Here is a 16,735-nt window from a genome sequence, read left to right on the forward strand (position 1 = left end):
TAGGTAACCAGGGCATTCTCTCCTCCTCAGTGAAACCTAGATCCAAAGGAGTGTGGGATGTACTGTACCTAGAAATGATCCAGGCATCTTCGAGTCCCTGTGGTCCCTGGACTACAGCGGGGAGAGTGGACAAGGGATGCAGAAATCCCGGGCTGAGGGACTAGAAAGGCTCAGAAGGCAGCTTTTAGCGTCAAGCCTGATTACATCCATTTAGGAAAATTCCCTCCTAATCAAGCCTGCCTTGACCCCTCTGCAGAGTCACACTTCTCTGTTTGTCCAGCCCCCTTCTCCCACCACCCTCAACTCCCCCATAGTGCAACCACACTCCTGTTCTGAGTCGTGGTCTGGTTGAAGTGTATCTTTTAACCTCCACTGTTCTCCTAGTATTCCTTCTTTTTCTGGCATCTCTTTAATGCCTCATTAGGCCTGCCTAGTTTTCCCTAGGCACTGGATTTTAGAGTCATCATTGGACAACTTTGGGTCACACCCCTCCATCACCACCCCAGCTATGTGTTAGGCAGGTGCCCTGTTGTGAATGAGTATTTTGAGCTGAACTGTGGCAGGTAACTCAGGCCTAGCAATTACCCTGCTAGCGCTTCAACTTCCTAACCTTGAAGCCTGCCAGGTTCTTGATTTTCTGGAAAGTGACTTTGTATCTAGAAGTTTCTTTTTCTTAGAACCTCAGATTTCTTGGAATCTGTGCCCTTTCTTTAAACTCAGAGTTCAGGGGGGCCAGGCACTGGTACAAGTCTGAAGAGCATGTCCCTCAACAGGTTTGCCATGCTTGGACTTTGGTAGTCACTGCAGCGTTGTGTTAAATATTTTTTACATTTTCATTTGGATGTTTGATTTGATTTGGTTATCACTGTCTTTTAAAATATTTTTACTTGTCCTTGCCCTCCCTAAACCTAGAGCTCTACAATGATTCAGATGGTACCAGGACCTCTTTCTTGATTTTCCATCCTAATCCATTTCATCAGGCTCCTATGAGCTCACTATCTAAACTGCCTATGTTTGCCTGCCAGGTTTAGCCACATAGGCAGAAGAAAGGCAGCTTTCCCTCCTCCTCAGAGGCATTTGATATTGTTAGTATCTGCTACAGTGAGCTCATGGACATCAGCAGCTATGGGCTTTACAGAATTAAGATTATACGTACTCTGAACTCTTAAGGAATTCATAATCCAGTAGGATGTTAATGTACACAAATAAACGTAGTATATTATAAACATGTTTCAGTTCACTCATTTGTTTAAAGAATTATTTCAGTAATTAATTGTAAGGAAGAAAATCCCCTCAATTAGCTTAGGGAAAAAGGAAATTTACTGAAAAGGCACAAGGAGATCTGTCCGTGTCTAATTTCAGGACACCTAACCATGTCTCACAGGAACTGGAAAGTTAGCGTCTTTCTCTGGGATCTCAAGATCGCTCATCTCAGGACCCACTGACAGGTTTGTTTCTGCTCCTATAAGCTATTGACTGACATGTGGCTTTGGCTTGCCTTACTGCTAACTCTGACTAGGTCTGCATGGCCTTTCTAAGTAAGCAAGCACTATTATCTAATGCAAGTCTTTATAGCAGGAGTTTTTCACCCTGGGATCCATGGATACCTTGAGAATTCATGCTTAGAATTCAGGGTTTCATGAATTGGATGCGGGGGTGATTGCATCTTTATTTTCATTAACCTGTAACAAATTTAGCATTTCCTCTCTTATAAACGTAAACAAGGTCAGAATGGCTGTCATCAAAAAGTCTACAAACAATAAATGCTGGAGAGGGTGTTAAGTAAAGGGAACCCTCCTACAGTGTTGGTGGGAATGTAAATTGATACAGCCACTATGGAGAACAGTATGGAGGTTCCCTAAAAATTAAAAATAGAGCTACCATATGATCCAGCAATCCCACTCCTGGGCATGTATCCCAAAAAGATGAAAATTGTAATTCAAAAAGATTTAAGCACCCCAGTGTTCATAGCAGCACTATTTACAATAGCCAAGACATGAAAATAACCCAGGTGCCCATCAACAGATGATTGGTTTAAGAAGATGTGATACACACACACACACACACACACACACACACACACACACACACTGGAATATTACTCAGCCGTAAAAAATGAAATATTGGGCTTCCCTGGTGGCCCAGTGGTTGAGAGTCCGCCTGCCGATGCAGGGGACGCGGGTTCGTGCCCCAGTCTGGGAAGATCCCACATGCCGCGGAGCGGCTGGGCCCGTGAGCCATGGCCGCTGAGCCTGCGCGTCCGGAGCCCGTGCTCCACAACGGGAGAGGCCACAACAGTGAGAGGCCCGCGTACGGCAAAAAAAAAAAAAAAAAAAAAAAAAAGAAATATTGCCTTTTGCAGCAACATGGATGGACCTAGAGAATATCATACTAGTGAAGTAAGTCAGACAAAGACAAATATTATATGATATCACTTATATGTAGAATCTAAAAAATAATATAAATGAATCTATATACAAAGCAGAAATAGACTCACAGACAGAAAAAACTTACAGCTATCAAAGGAGAAAGAGGGTGGGAGGGATAAATTAGGAGTAGGGGATTAACAGATACAAACTACTATACATAAAACAGATAAACAGAAACTAGGGGCAGGACGGGAATAAAGACTCAGATCTACTAGAGAATGGACTTGAGGACATGGGGAGGGGGAAGGGTAAGCTGGGACAAAGTGAGAGAGTGGCATGGACGTATATACACTACCAAATGTAAAACCGATAGCTAGTGGGAAGCAGCTGCATAGCACAGGGAGATCAGCTTGGTGCTTTGTGACCACCTGGGTGGGTGGGATGCGGAGGGTGGGAGGGAGAGAGATGCAAGAGGGAAGAGATATGGGTGTGTGTGTGTATGTATACCTGATTCATTTTGTTGTAAAGCAGAAGGTAACACACCATTGTGGAGCAATTATACTCCAATAAAGCTGTTGAAAAAAATTTTTTTAATTAAAAGAAAAAAACCACCAAAAAACAAAAAACAGATAAACAACAAGGATTTACTGTATAGCCCAGGGAACTATATTCAATATCTTAACCTATAATGGAAAATAATCTGAAAAAATATGTATATAACTGAATCACTTTGCTGTAACCTGAAACTAACACAATATTATAAATCAACTATATTTCAATTAAAAAAATAAACAAATGTAAGCAAAATTCACCATGTCATTAACAGTATCTGTGACTTTGTCACCAATAGAAATCACAGATATTTTCGTATCATTTTATAGTTGCTACAGATATCATGAAATATAATTTATGCTCATCACTACTTGAAATTCTGGTGGTTATTTGACCCACTACTAGATCTTATAATTTAATGTGTTAATAAAGAAGTACGTATATTATTCTGTTACACATTTTATTTTATTTATTTGTTTTAAAAAAATATTTATTTATTTGGTTGCGCCGGGTCTTAGTTACGGCAGGCGGGCTCCTCTTAGTTGCGGCTCGTGGCCTCCTTAGTTGTGGCATGTGAACTCTTAGTTGCAGCATGCATATGGGATCTAGTTCCCTGACCAGGGATTGAACCTGGGCCCCCTGCATTGGGAGTATGGAGTCTTAACCACTGTGCCACCAGGGAAGTCCCCACATTTTAAAAATATTTGAATATGGCATTTTAATTAATTTATTTCCTTTGTAATCTTATATATTTTATTTTATGCATTTAAAAAGGGTCCCCAGGCTTCACCAGACTGCAAAGGAGTCCACAGCACACACAAAAAGCTAAGCATCCATGCTGTGACTTTTGGGTCACACACCCAATGAAGAGAATCTGGTTGATCTAGAGATTGACTTCTCTTGGGTCAGGTGTCCACCCTTGGTCTAATTAGTTGGGGCCAGGGGATCAGAGTCACACTGATTGAATGATTGATCAATCAGTCAATAAAGGATTGATTGTGTGTGTGTGTGTGTATGTGTGTGTATATACACTCTTGTTCATTTAACAAAGAATTCGGGGCAGCTTTTTAAATATTCCTTTCAATTTTATTATCTCCCAATCCTGGAAAACAATGTTCTCTTGGCCTATCCCCAGAGAGTTTGCTGCTGAATATATTTACTAAAGTCTAATGGAGCATCCCTAGACCTCAGGCTGGTTTTAGCAGGAAGCAGCCTTGGGATGGTCAGGATCAATGCTAGAGAAGCTCAGACTATGGGAAGCAGCAATCTCAGGGCACTGAATTTGAAAAGTGCTGAGGACTCAAGTTATTCCTCCTCTGCAGGACTTAAAAGGAGCCTTTTGCCTCCCTATCCCCACCTCCCATCTCACCCCCATCCCAGACAGTACATCCCTTGCCTGATACCGACTGTTCTTGCTTTTAGAATGCTAATATGAATAGCTTTGTAAGGAAAGAACTTGCTGAAATGTCTCTGAGGTTGTGCTGTTTGCCCTCGCTTAAACTCTGCTGGACTGTGAGCATGGGAATCTGGGACTGCAAAAGGAAGAACTAAGACGTCCCAAGAGTTCCAGCCCCTTGCCTTTTGGACTCAGTGAGAGATTGGCAGCCAAGGGCTCATCTCTAACTGGGCTAATCAGAAGAGGTCCTCAGCCAGGATTGGAATATACTTGCATCCCAAAGCTCTGCAACAAATATAGAGTATAAACTCCATGAGGGAAGTGGCCATGTCTGTACCCCCAAACTGAATTCCCAGCACATACTTCAGAGCCTGGCACGTAGTAGATACTCAATAAATATTTGCTGAATGAACCTGAACTCTAGGAGCTCACAGTCTACTGGGACAGAAAGGAAACAAGTAAACATAAATAATTGAAAATTATTATAACTGTTTTGTGGAAAAAGAATAGAGTGCTATAAGAACAAATACTTTAGATGACGTGGTAAGGGGACCAGGAGAAGTTCCGTTTGAACTGAGATCTGAGATCTGAAAGATGAGAAGGAACCAGCCACTTGAAGAGTAGGGGGAGACAGATATACAGGAGATGCCCTTAAGCCCCTGGCCAGTTAGTAGCAATGCTGAGGAGGAAGTTGAAGTCTGCCTGCCTATTTATCTAGGTTCCTGTAAGCTATTTGTAGAAAAAAGAAGGGGTCTACTGTTAGTTCATGGTTAGTCTGTTCACCGCTGCCCCCACCCCACACCATTCCGTACGTATCCAGCTTGGTTTTATAATGCCTTAGACCTAGTGTTGCTGACTGACAATCAAAGGCTCCAGTGTGTGCCCAGCCATAAGAACAATTATCTGTTTATGTGTCTGACTCCCCAACCAGACTATGAGCTCCTTGAAGGCAGTGAACTCCATCTTATCCTTAGGACACAGCACACTATCTGGCATAGTCAACAGTTCTGATTAATGGCTGAATTAATAACAACAGTTAATATTTATTGAGCGCCTTCTATGTGGCAGACAGTGTAGTGAGGACTTTACATGCGTTATCTCATTTAATCCTCAGAATTACTCTAAAATGCACGTAGTATTCTTATTCCCGTTGTATAACTGGAGAAACTAAGGCTTAGAAAGATAAAGTAATGGACTTGGGATCTGAGTGTAAGCAATTCAACTCCAGAGCCCACACTGTTTTGCCAAATTAAAGTGCTTCTGGTTGCCTTCAGGTAGCTGAGGTTCCTTGGAACTCCAAGAGAGCAGAATTAATATGTTACATGATCTCATTTAACAATCCTCACAACAACCCTCTTTGATAGGAATTATTCTACTCATTTTATAGAGAGAACATTGAGGCTCAAAGAGATTAATAGACACTTAGCCAAGATCATGAAAAGAATATGTAAGTGGCGGGCTTATTTTCAAAGCTAGGCCCATGCGACTCTAGATCCCGTGTTCTGTCCCCATTCTGTGCTAACGACAGTTACTCAGCCACTAGGCAGGAATCTGCTCCACTGACTGTGTTAAAGTCCTTTGAAAGTTGTCCAGGCCTGTTGGGAGCCTGAGAGTCTATTCCTGACAGAGGGAACAGAGTGGAGGACAGGCAGAGGAGTGTGGGAGAGTAGAGACTTTATCTTTTTAAAAAAATCTTTTTGAAAAATTGAGATATAATTCACATAGCATAACATTTACCAAAAAAGTATAAAGCAAAAGTATATAATTCCGTGGCTTTACAATATTCATAAAGTTGTGTAACTACAACTACTATATAATTCCAGAACCTCTTCACCACCCCCGAAAAGAAACTCTATATCCACTTGCAGTCATTTTCCATTCCCCACTCCCCCCATTCTTGGAAATCACTAATCTACTTTCTGTCTCTATGTAGATTCACCTCTCTTGAATATTTCATGCAAATGGAATCATACAGTATATGGTCTTTTGTGTCTGGCTTCTTTCACTTAGCGTTGTTTTCAAGGTCCATCCATTGAAGCAAGTATCAGTACTTTATTCCTTTTTATGGCAGGATAATAGGCCCTTATACGGATATACCACATTTTGTTTATTCATTCGTCAGTTGATAGACAGTTGGGTCATTTTCTACTTTGGGGTTATTATGAATAAAACTGCTATGAACATTTGTGTGTAAGTTTCTGTATGAACATACGTTTTCAATTCTCTTGGGTATATACCTAGGAGCGCAATATAATAACTATATGGATCATATAATAACTCTAACTTTCGGAGGAACTGCCAAATTGTTTTTCTTCTATTAATAAACTTTTAACGTCAAAGTATAAGAGGCATACAGGGCTTCCCTGGTGGCGCAGCAGTTGAGAGTCCGCCTGCCGATGCAGGGGACACGGGTTCGTGCCCCAGTCTGGGAAGATCCCACATGCCATGGAGCTGCTGGGCCCGTGAACCATGGCCGCTGAGCCTGCGCGTCCGGAGCCTGTGCTCCGCAACGGGAGAGGCCACAACAGTGAGAGGCCCGCATACCACAAAAAAAAAAAAAAAGATGCATACAGAAAAGTGCCCCTATCATAAGCATACAGCCTGAAGAATTACAAAATGAACATAGCTGTGTAATCAGCACCCAGATGAAGAACTAGACAATTTCCAGTACTCAGTACCTACTGCCTCCAAAGGGTCACCGTCCTGACTTTTAATATGATAGATTAATTTTTCCTGTTTTGAATTTCATATAAGTGGAATTATATGGTATGTACTCTTTTGTGTCTGACTTCTTTCACTCAACAAAATTTTTATGAAATTCATCCATGTTAGTAGTACTTTGTTAATTTTCATTTCTGTATAATATTTTATTGTAAGACTATTCCACAATTTATTTACCCATGTGTTCGATGCTTCATAGTTATGCATATGTTTAGATTTTGTAGATACTGCCAAACGGTTTTCCAAAACGACAGTATCGATTTATACTCATACAAGCAGTATATGAGAGTTCTGGTTGTACCACATCCTTGTCAGCACTTGTATTATCTGCCTTTTCTTTTTAGCCATTATAGTGAATATGTAGTGGTATCCTACTGTGACTTTTTAACTCCCCCAGTGACTAATGAGGTTCTGTACATTTTCATGTAATTATTGATCACTTAGCTATGACCGAGCCTTTTGTCAATTTTCTGTTGGGTTATTTGTCTTTTTCTTATTGATTTTTCAGAGTTCTTCATATATTCTGAAAATGAGTCCTTTGTTGGTTATATGTATTGCAAATATTTTCTCCCACTTTATAGCTTGCTTTTTTGCTCTCTTATTCGTATCTTTTGATGAACAGAAGTTCCTAACTTTGATGTAGTCCAATTTGTCAATCTTTTCCTTTATGATTTATGTCCTGTTAAGAAATCTTTGCCTACCTAGGTCATGAAGATCAGGCCCTTATCATGAGCATGTGTGTGTGTGTGTGTGTATATGTGTTACGGGGAGGCGGTGCATCGCCGTATAGAGGAAGATTCCGTGGGGTGGAGAGGACAGGAAGGGTGGGGGCGAGGAGACCATGAGATCACAGCCGCCGTGGGCTGTGTTCCCAGCTGTCAAGCGTGTAATGGGGAGTGAAAGAGAATCCCTTTGGTGGTAGAGGTCCTACAGATAATACTACCGGGTCCTCTAAATCACCTCTGTGCCCTACAGACCCAGTTGACTGTCCTCTCTTCTCCACTGATACGGGGAAAAAGTGAAATATGTGCTCCTGTGTAGCGCTCATGGCACAGGGCAGGGATCACAAGCTTTCAGAGTCAGATGCCTGCTGTATTGTTGTGATTTTCTTTTTGTTCTTAAACCTGAGGCTCTTTTCTTTTTGGTTTTTACCTCCTTGTTTCATTTCCACTTGGAGAAAGGATGGTGAGGTGGCTGACTTTGAGAGAGGGGCTAAACTATCCTTCAGACTGGTTGTCCCCGATGGGCTGGTTGGCACCCCCTCCCTGAGCCAGAGCTGACAGGAGCTGCTTGTTCTTCCTGGAGAAGGAGTGGGAGTAGAAAAAGAAGGAATGAGAGTTGCTACTGCACTTTCTGAGGGGCTCTGAGGATTCCTTCCCCCCCAGGAAACCACTTGCGTCCCCCCAGCCCCTTTGCTGCTTGTTAGTTAGAAAGCCGTGGTTTGTGCTGGCGCTGGGTGGGGCTTCGGGGACAGTGTAGGCTCTGGCCCTGCGGAGGGGAGGGGGTGCTTACGAGCGAGCAGAGGGTCACCGCTCAGGCTGTACCATTTGCTTGTCACCTTGAGAAGTTCCACCTTGTCTAGCAAAACCTCCTTTCAGAGGCAGCCACCACAAAGGGCTCTTATGAGAGCGGCGGCCCCTGCCCCCACCTTCACTTCCACTCCCTTTACCATTATTTTTCTTTGGGGGCAGAGCTGAGGGGCCTTCCTGCTATGACTTTGAGGGGCTGTACTTATTTTAAAAGGAGATTTAGGGTCTAGAGCCTCCCCGTACCAGAGATTCATTTTTCTGATTTTCTAGTCCCGTTGGAGGACAGTCAAGGACTTAAGTAAGGCCCTCCTTCTCTTGAGGGCATTTTGTCTTTTCCCTCTATCAGTCTCTTGGGCTCTTTGGAGGTTTCAGAAGGAAGGCGGGAGAGCTACATTCTAGTACCACTAGGGTCTCAGAACAGGGACCAACCTCCTTCTGGGGAGTGGGAGCTGGGGGATGGGAGGGAGAAATGGCTGCCTCAGTGGGTGATTTTATGAGGAGGTACAGTGAAGGGGTTCCAGTGTATGTTCTGGAGTTCAGCTTCCTGGGCCTTCTGCTGCCCCATTCTGCAACTTTCTAGCTGTGGCCTTAGTCAAGTTTCATAACCTCTCTGAGCCTTTGTTTTCCCCTGTATAAACTGAGAATGATTTTAGTGCCTACCTGGTAGGCTTACTGTGGATATTAATTGAGATAATGGATTAAAATGCTTAGCCTAGTACCTAGTAGGCTGAAAGCATTCCAAAATGTTCATCTGACTAATATTATTCAAGCCTTCTGTTTGGACCTCTCTTTATAGTCTTCCTTCCCGTCTGCCTTCCCTTCTGACTGTGCCCTTCAGGGAGCTACCTAGGCCTCAAGCAGAACCAGAAAACTCTGGACTTTATCTCCAACTGTTTTGAACTCTGCACCTATTTTATCTCGGTTGCATTTCCAGCACTGTGAGGGAGAGTGCGGCAGCAAAACTGCCCCATTCTGAAGGGCAGACCACAAAGAAAGCGATGTCATGATTTGACTGGATTGCACGTATGCCTGCTTGGATAGGTGAGTATAGGCACGCATCCATTCTCCCACCTAGCTTTAAAAGTGAGGAGGGCTGAGGTAGACTATAATTAATTTGCAAGGTCTCAAACACAAGATTAAGTTCAGGTCTGTTTGTGTTTTTTTTCCCTAGTAGAGTCCAGTGCTGAGTGGGTGGGTGCTCAGGAACCAGAGGCCGACGGGAGAGCATGGTGAGGTCAGCCGCAGCAGGGCACAATGGTCAGGGTGGGCCTTGTGTGACACAGACCCAACAAAGCCAAACCAGACCAAACACAGGAGCAAGTCAGCTGTCTCGTCGATTTCACATATGATCTCAAGGTCAGCGTGCCTTGTATCCTTAGAGCGCCGGGTCTCTCCCAAATCACCAAGGTTTGTGATCAGTGAACTGAGGGAATTCAGAGGCGTATTCTGTGAGGGACAACACAGAGGGACCCCTTGGGCTTAGATCTTGCCTGAAATACCTCATCCAAGTGAGCTGCTGTGGAAAAATTTCAAGGGAGGCGAAGGGAGAGTGAGCTGGTCGTCTTTTGAAAACCAGGACATCACCACCACATCTCTTTTCTCTGTCCTATTAATGTTTTTTTTTTCCCTCTCAAACTCTGAAGAAGCTGTGAGATTAATCCCATCAAAAACATATGACTGACTGTTTGAATGACGTATCTGCAGGTCACGTTTTTCTACTTTCCAAATAGCCTTTACTGAGTGTATATTACTTTACAGTGGAAACACCATAGTGGAGCCTCTTGCCCAGGCCTCACTGGGGAGCAGGGAACGGCAGTGAGAAAGGGTTCCTGGTGGAACCCTTGTTGGACTTTAGCTAGAGTGTTTCAGGGAGTAACCTGTTTGTGCTTTGTGTGCTTCTGGAATAGGAAGCTTTACTCTCCACTATTATACCCACCACCTCCCAAAAAAGGAGGGTGGGGAGAATGAAGCTGAAACCTTGGCTTCTTGGGTAGGTCCTGCACATTAGGAGAGTAAAGGAGATATTTGAGAGGCAACAAGAGCATTTGAGGGGAGGTCAGGAGACATAATTATATGGAGCAGGCAACCTTTACATGTATTACCTCATATAATCCTTCTGTCAGTCTCATAAAAGTAGGTATGGGTCTCCTCATTGTTCTGGTGAGAGGACAGAGGCTAAAAGAAGTTAGTAACATAGCTGCTAACTGGCAAAGCCAGAGTTTAAAGCCAGGACCTTGGTCCTTACTGGAGACTGAGGATTGGGCTCGTGTGGCCATGGTGGACAGTGAACTACCCACAGGTTACTAGCTGGGTTTCTGTGACTGTATCTCCCTGACCTGGGCTTTGAGTAGTCACTGAATTTTTAGATCATATGCTTTGGGACGCAGTGGGGAAAGGTTAACATTTGGGTGAGACCCTGGTTTCTCTAAGTACTAGAGCTCATTAGGGCATTTCTTGAGGCTCCTTTGTCTTGCAAAGGGAGGGGAGAGAGATTTCTTGGGTACTTATTCTACTGACTGTTTGAATGACATGTTTAATCCTCTCATGAACTCTGTGATGGAGATATTGTTTGTCTCAGTTCTCCCTCCCCACCCCCCCATATCTACCCAACCCTCCATCTCTTTTTTTCTCTTAAAATAGGACGTTGATTAAATACAGTAAATTGCCCAAAGTGTCACAGCTAGCAAATAGAAGACCTTAGGTCCAAATCCGAGTCTTTGTGACTCTAAAGCCAGAACTGAAAGCTTGTTTCTACTTATCTTTTTTTCTGAGACTTTTTCCCCCTAATTCCTAGACAGTTTTGTTTCATCCTCTTTCAGTGAGAAGCCACTTATGGCTTCCTCTTTTTAAACTTTTTGATACTTCTCTTGGGCATTGGGTTCACCTCCTTTCCCACTGAGTCTCCCTGTTTTACTACCCAGGTTGAGTCTGTGTTGTCGACCCAGGAGCCATTTCAGGTTATCTCTGATTTGATGTTAGGTTTCTGGATCATCCCTCTGTAACATGTGCCTTCTGCCCTGGAGTGGAGTTATCCTTGATTCCTCTCACATTCTATATCCCATCCATCAATGAATCCTATCGGCCATACCTTCAAATACATCCAGAATCTGATCACTTCTCACCACCTCCACTGTTACCACCCAGGCCCAAGCTACTACCCTCTTCCACTTGGTTATTGTGGCAGCCTCCTAACAGATCTGCCCACTTGTCTTTCTACATTCAAAGTGATCTTTTTAAAATGTGTATCAGATCATTTCACTCTTCTCTTTATAACCTCCAGTGGCTTCCCATCTTACAGAATAAAAGATCACATGCTACATCATCTCACGATTTCAGATAAACACACAGACACATATCCACATACCTGCTATGCTCTTTCTCTGATATAGGGTGACCATCTAATTTATCATCCAAATTGGGACACGTATAAGAGAGAAAAGGAGCTCTACTAATAAACGACAACAAGCACAAACTGGGACTGACCCAGGCAAACTGGGAATCTGGTCACTTGATCTAGATAGCCAGTGGATCGTCCTGTTACTTTCCTTTAGGTCTTTTTAAAGTGTCATCTCTCAGTGAGGCCTTCTTTGACCTGTATTTAAAATTGCAACACATTCCTGCCCCATCCCGTAATCAGCCTGTGCTGATTTATTTTTCTCTGTGGTGCTAACACCATCTGATAGAGAGAATATGGTTTAATTAGCTATGTTTGTTGTTGATCTCCCCTCTCTAGAATGTAAACTTCAGGAGGGTAGGGAATTTTTATCTCTTTTGTTCAATATACTGTATCCCCAGCACCCACATCATCGCGAACACTGTAGGTAATCAGTAAATACTTGCTGAATGAATGGATGGTGTGGGGGGGTGGAATTCTATTCCAAAGAGTCTTTCTCCTTGGAGTCCTCTTCCCAAACCAGTTTTCTTGTTCCTCCCTATTTATTTTGGTAAACCTTTGGTAATCTGAGACCTTAGGAGGGTTTTCCAGTATGCTCTTACCGCACAGAGGAGCTAGTGATGAAGATTACCATGATTTCCTAACCTGACTTGGGCCCTCTAGGGAGGGAAGTTTGTATCCAGTACAGTAGTTTACCACATTGCAAGAGGGAGGAGAGGATTCTTACCCTTGGGAAGTCACGTGTTGGGGGCCCTGCCCTGGCGGTTATGATATTGTGATGGTCAGTGTCAGGGCCTTGGGGCTGTGCCAGCTTCTGGGGCTGGTGCCAGAACCAAAGACCTACTCAGGGCTAGTGTTGGGGGCTCCAGTTTGCTCATTTCTCCCTTCTCTTCTGTCTTTTAAACCTGTATACTTCACCTGTGGGTCCATACTGAGTAGGGTGAGCAGTATATCCGGGTCCAGCCTTTCCTTACCCAGGATTCTAAAGGTTTCTTTTCTGAAGCAGCCTCAGAGGAAAGGAGGGATGAGATGGGGGTGGGGAGTGGGGGTAGGATCAGACCTTTCATTTCTAGTTGAAAGTGGCAGTTGGGATTGCTCCAACAGATCCTGTTGGGATCACGAGGTAGGAGGGAGTCTTAGAATTTCCAGACCACTGGGAGTGAGTTTTAGACTCAGTGAAGATGGGAATTATGGTTAAAGGAGGGGAGTTTGGGGCCTAGCAACCAACATGGGCTGCCATAGGGACAAGAAGGGGAAATAAAATGCCCTTTATGATTTCTGTAACTTTGGTTTTCCTAACGCTTCTGATGTAGCTGTATAGCAGGGGCCAAAGTCCTAGTGGACTGGAGGTGAGAGAGTAACAGAGCTACTGGAGACAGGAGAGTGATGTAGCTCTTGTAGCTCTTAAAGGGTCACAGTACCAGCAGTAAGTAGTGAAGAGGTTCTAAATGTAGCAGAAAGCCTCGAAAGGGAAACCTTGAGGAAACTTCTGACTCCTCCATGTTGTATCAGTAATAGTTTGATGCCAAGGAAGCCTTGGCAAGTAGTTGTATAGCAGAGAAAGCCACTTGGTGAAACAAAAGGGATTCCCATGGGCATATCCTTAATTCAGAAAACAAAGTCCTTTGCCATCTCGTGGATATGAATTTAGCCTTCCAGTCTCATTTCCCACGAGATCTGTCCACCTGTCATGTCCTTTCACACCTTTGTGCTTCAAATACTTCCACCACATTCAAAGTCTAACCTTGCAAAGGCTTAACTCAATGTCACCACCTCTGAAGTGTTTTGCAGGACTCTCAGTGAGACTTGGTCCCTTCCTTCTTCTCTGGGTTCTTATTACCCTTTGTTTATAACTCTGTTATAGCATAATGCCTGAAAAACACACATACACACATACAGGTTCCTCCTTCTATCTGAAAGTAGAGCGCTCCTATGAACCATTTCATAAGCTGAAATGGGGTAAAGTGAAGGAGAAATTACCTTTTTTCATAAAAGTGAAAATCTTTTTTGGATTTCTTCCAGTTAGCAAAAACAGGTATTAATGTAGGCTTTTCCTAAAAGCAAAGTGGCATCAAGCAAATTTTCAAAAAGTGAGGGATACCTGCATCTGCCTCTGTCCCACGTGTGACTGTAAACTCTTCGAGGCAGGGCCTCTGACTTATTTATCTTTTTTTTTTAATTTTTATTTATTTATTTTTGGCTGCATTGGGTCTTCATTGCTGTGTGCTGGCTTTCTCTAGTTGTGGCGAGCTGGGGCTACTCGTCATTGCGGTGCGCGGGCTTCTCATTGCGGTGGCTTCTCTTGTTGCAGAGCACGGGCTCTAGGTGCGCGGGCTTCAGTATTTGTGGCTTGAGGGCTCTAGAGCACAGGCTCAGTTAGTTGTGGCACATGGGCTTAGTTGCTCTGAGGCATGTGAGATCTTCCCAAACCAGGGTTCAAACCAGTGTCCCCTGCATTGGCAGGCGGATTCTTAACCACTGCGCCACCAGGGAAGCCCTGACTTATTTATCTTTATACTAACTCTGTCCTGTTCTGAGGAGGGAAGGACTGGTGCATCCACTTCCCCTCCCCCAGTCCTGTAGTACCTGGCGCATGGTAGAATCTCAGTAACTTTTCTGCTGAGTGGAATTGATTCTGGGTTAATCAGATGAACATATTATACAGTAGACTGACCTGGCTCTTCTTCCCCTCCCCATTCTGGGCAGTGACCCGCTTGTGGCTGGTACACCTTGCTCCTGGCTCAGGTGTACTTATAGCAGGGGGCACTGCTATTTGCTTTTCTTAGTCCTGACTCCAGCTTCTCCCTTTGATCTCTGCTGCCCGCCCCAGCTCACCCCTACCATTGTCCTGCACAGGGAACTAATATTTCTCATTCCCAGGCTCAGGCCTCACCACTTGTCTTCCCTAGCATATTCTGAGAATGATACCCAAGGAATCAGTGATGATGGGGAACAGCTAGAACAGGATTATGGGTATGGCCCTTCAGCCCTCTGAGAGTTCCAGGTAGGGCCAGTTGCCTCCTTTATATCTGCTCATGTTTTTCTTGTCCCCTGAGGGAGCTTGTTTCTGAGCTGGATGGGTGCAGCTGATGATCTGTGATGCAGATGATCTGTGATGCAAGGAATTAAGGACTGTAATCCTGGGGAAGGCTGTATTGCCCTTTAGACTAAAATTCTATGCTTCAGAGAAGTAAATAGGGTAGTTGTTATATGCGAGGGCCCTGAAGCCACATGGTCTGCATTCTGATCTTGTTCCACCACTTACTAGCTGTAACTGCCTCAGCAAGATGGGGTCATACTCATGCCTACCATAGTCCTGCATTCATACATAGTTATTGAGCATCCCCTGTGGGCCAGGTTGTTCTAGGTGCCAGGGAAATCGCAGTGAATAAGACAGAATGGGTTGATACCTTTAAATACTTAGAGCAGTGTCTAGCACATAGTAAATATGCAGGAAATGTACCAATATTCCCTTCCTAGTACTTTTCTGAGAATAGACAATCGGGTGGGATGACCTTTGGTAGCAGCTGCAGGACCAGATCTCCCCGAGAAGGGGAAGGATGGAGGAAGGGCTAAGATACAGGTTCTGGATTTGGACTTAGGTCCAGGACAGCAGTAGCTCCAGTGGCCTTTTATTTCTGGCACTTCATTTTGAGACTAAATACATGAACTGGCTAAAGGTCACCCTGGAAATTTTATGAGTCTGTTTAGTTCCATAGAAAGAGCAGGAGGAGATGACCCTGGACTGCCTAGATTCTGCCTGGCCCGTTTGTACAGGCAGCGCAGTGCCTACCAAACCGTGTGTGGGTGACCCTAAGAGAGGCCACACTTCTAAGCAGTATGAAGGGAGATCCCAGGGACATGAGATGTGAGTACAGAGAACAGCCGTTTGCCTCTCTGCTGTCAGGGCTCTCTGGCCATAGAGTAGAGGACCTTCTGCTGGAGGAGGTGGCTTGGGGGTTGGAGAGCTGAACTTAGGAAGCAGAGTGAGGTGAGATAGAGGTCGGTGGCCTGTTTCAGTTCATTCCTCAGGGAATGCTGCTGAAGAGGGCTGTTATACTCCTAGTGAGATTACTGCTGGAAGCAACGTCTGCACTCAAGGCTCCTGATTGATTGTCTGCGGTTTCCAGTGAAAGTCCAAGACTGATACAGTCTTTATGTGAGTAAGGTTGGAGTAGAAATCTATGTTACATCTGCGGTTTCCAGTGAAAGTCCAAGACTGATACAGTCTTTATGTGAGTAGGGTTGGAGTAGAAATCTATGTTACATCTGCGGTTTCCAGTGAAAGTCCAAGACTGATACAGTCTTTATGTGAATAGGGTTGGAGTAGAAATCTATGTTACATTTCCCAGGGATCAATAAGTTTTTCAGCTACCACCATGCTCAGGGAAAGAGCTGTATAATCTTGACCATGGTTCAGCAACTACTTCACTGCTTCTCCCACTTCCTCTCTTCCATCCTTCTCCCACAGTGGGTTTTCAGAAATGAATGCCCTTATAGCACAGAGAGAGTGCCCTTGACATGAGATGTGGGCCAATCCAGGATTCTTGGGCTTGTTCCCATGTGAGCTGTTGGCATGGCTTCCCTTGGAGAACCTGCTAACTTGGCTGGGAGCCATGGCGATTTGCATGCGTAGGGACAGACGAAGTGGTTCTGGGCCCTTTCCAAGATTCTGAAGTACAGCCAGGTTTAGGTCCACTGGACACCATACTCTTTCATCTCATTTTTATTGCACTTTCTTAAGTCTTCAGCCATTACTTAAACTCAGTTCAGC

General features: G+C 44.1%; 1 protein-coding gene across 2 annotated transcripts in view; it reads left to right on the forward strand.

Annotated features, from left to right (window-relative positions):
• NHEJ1 (non-homologous end joining factor 1) overlaps positions 1 to 16,735 on the forward strand; it is a 75,817-nt gene that overhangs the window by 56,376 nt on the left and 2,706 nt on the right. The gene's annotated exons all lie outside the window — the stretch shown is intronic.

This window comes from Mesoplodon mirus, assembly GCF_964341445.2.
Source record: "Mesoplodon mirus genome assembly, chromosome: 8".
In the NCBI taxonomy this organism is placed as follows: Eukaryota; Metazoa; Chordata; class Mammalia; order Artiodactyla; family Ziphiidae; genus Mesoplodon; species Mesoplodon mirus.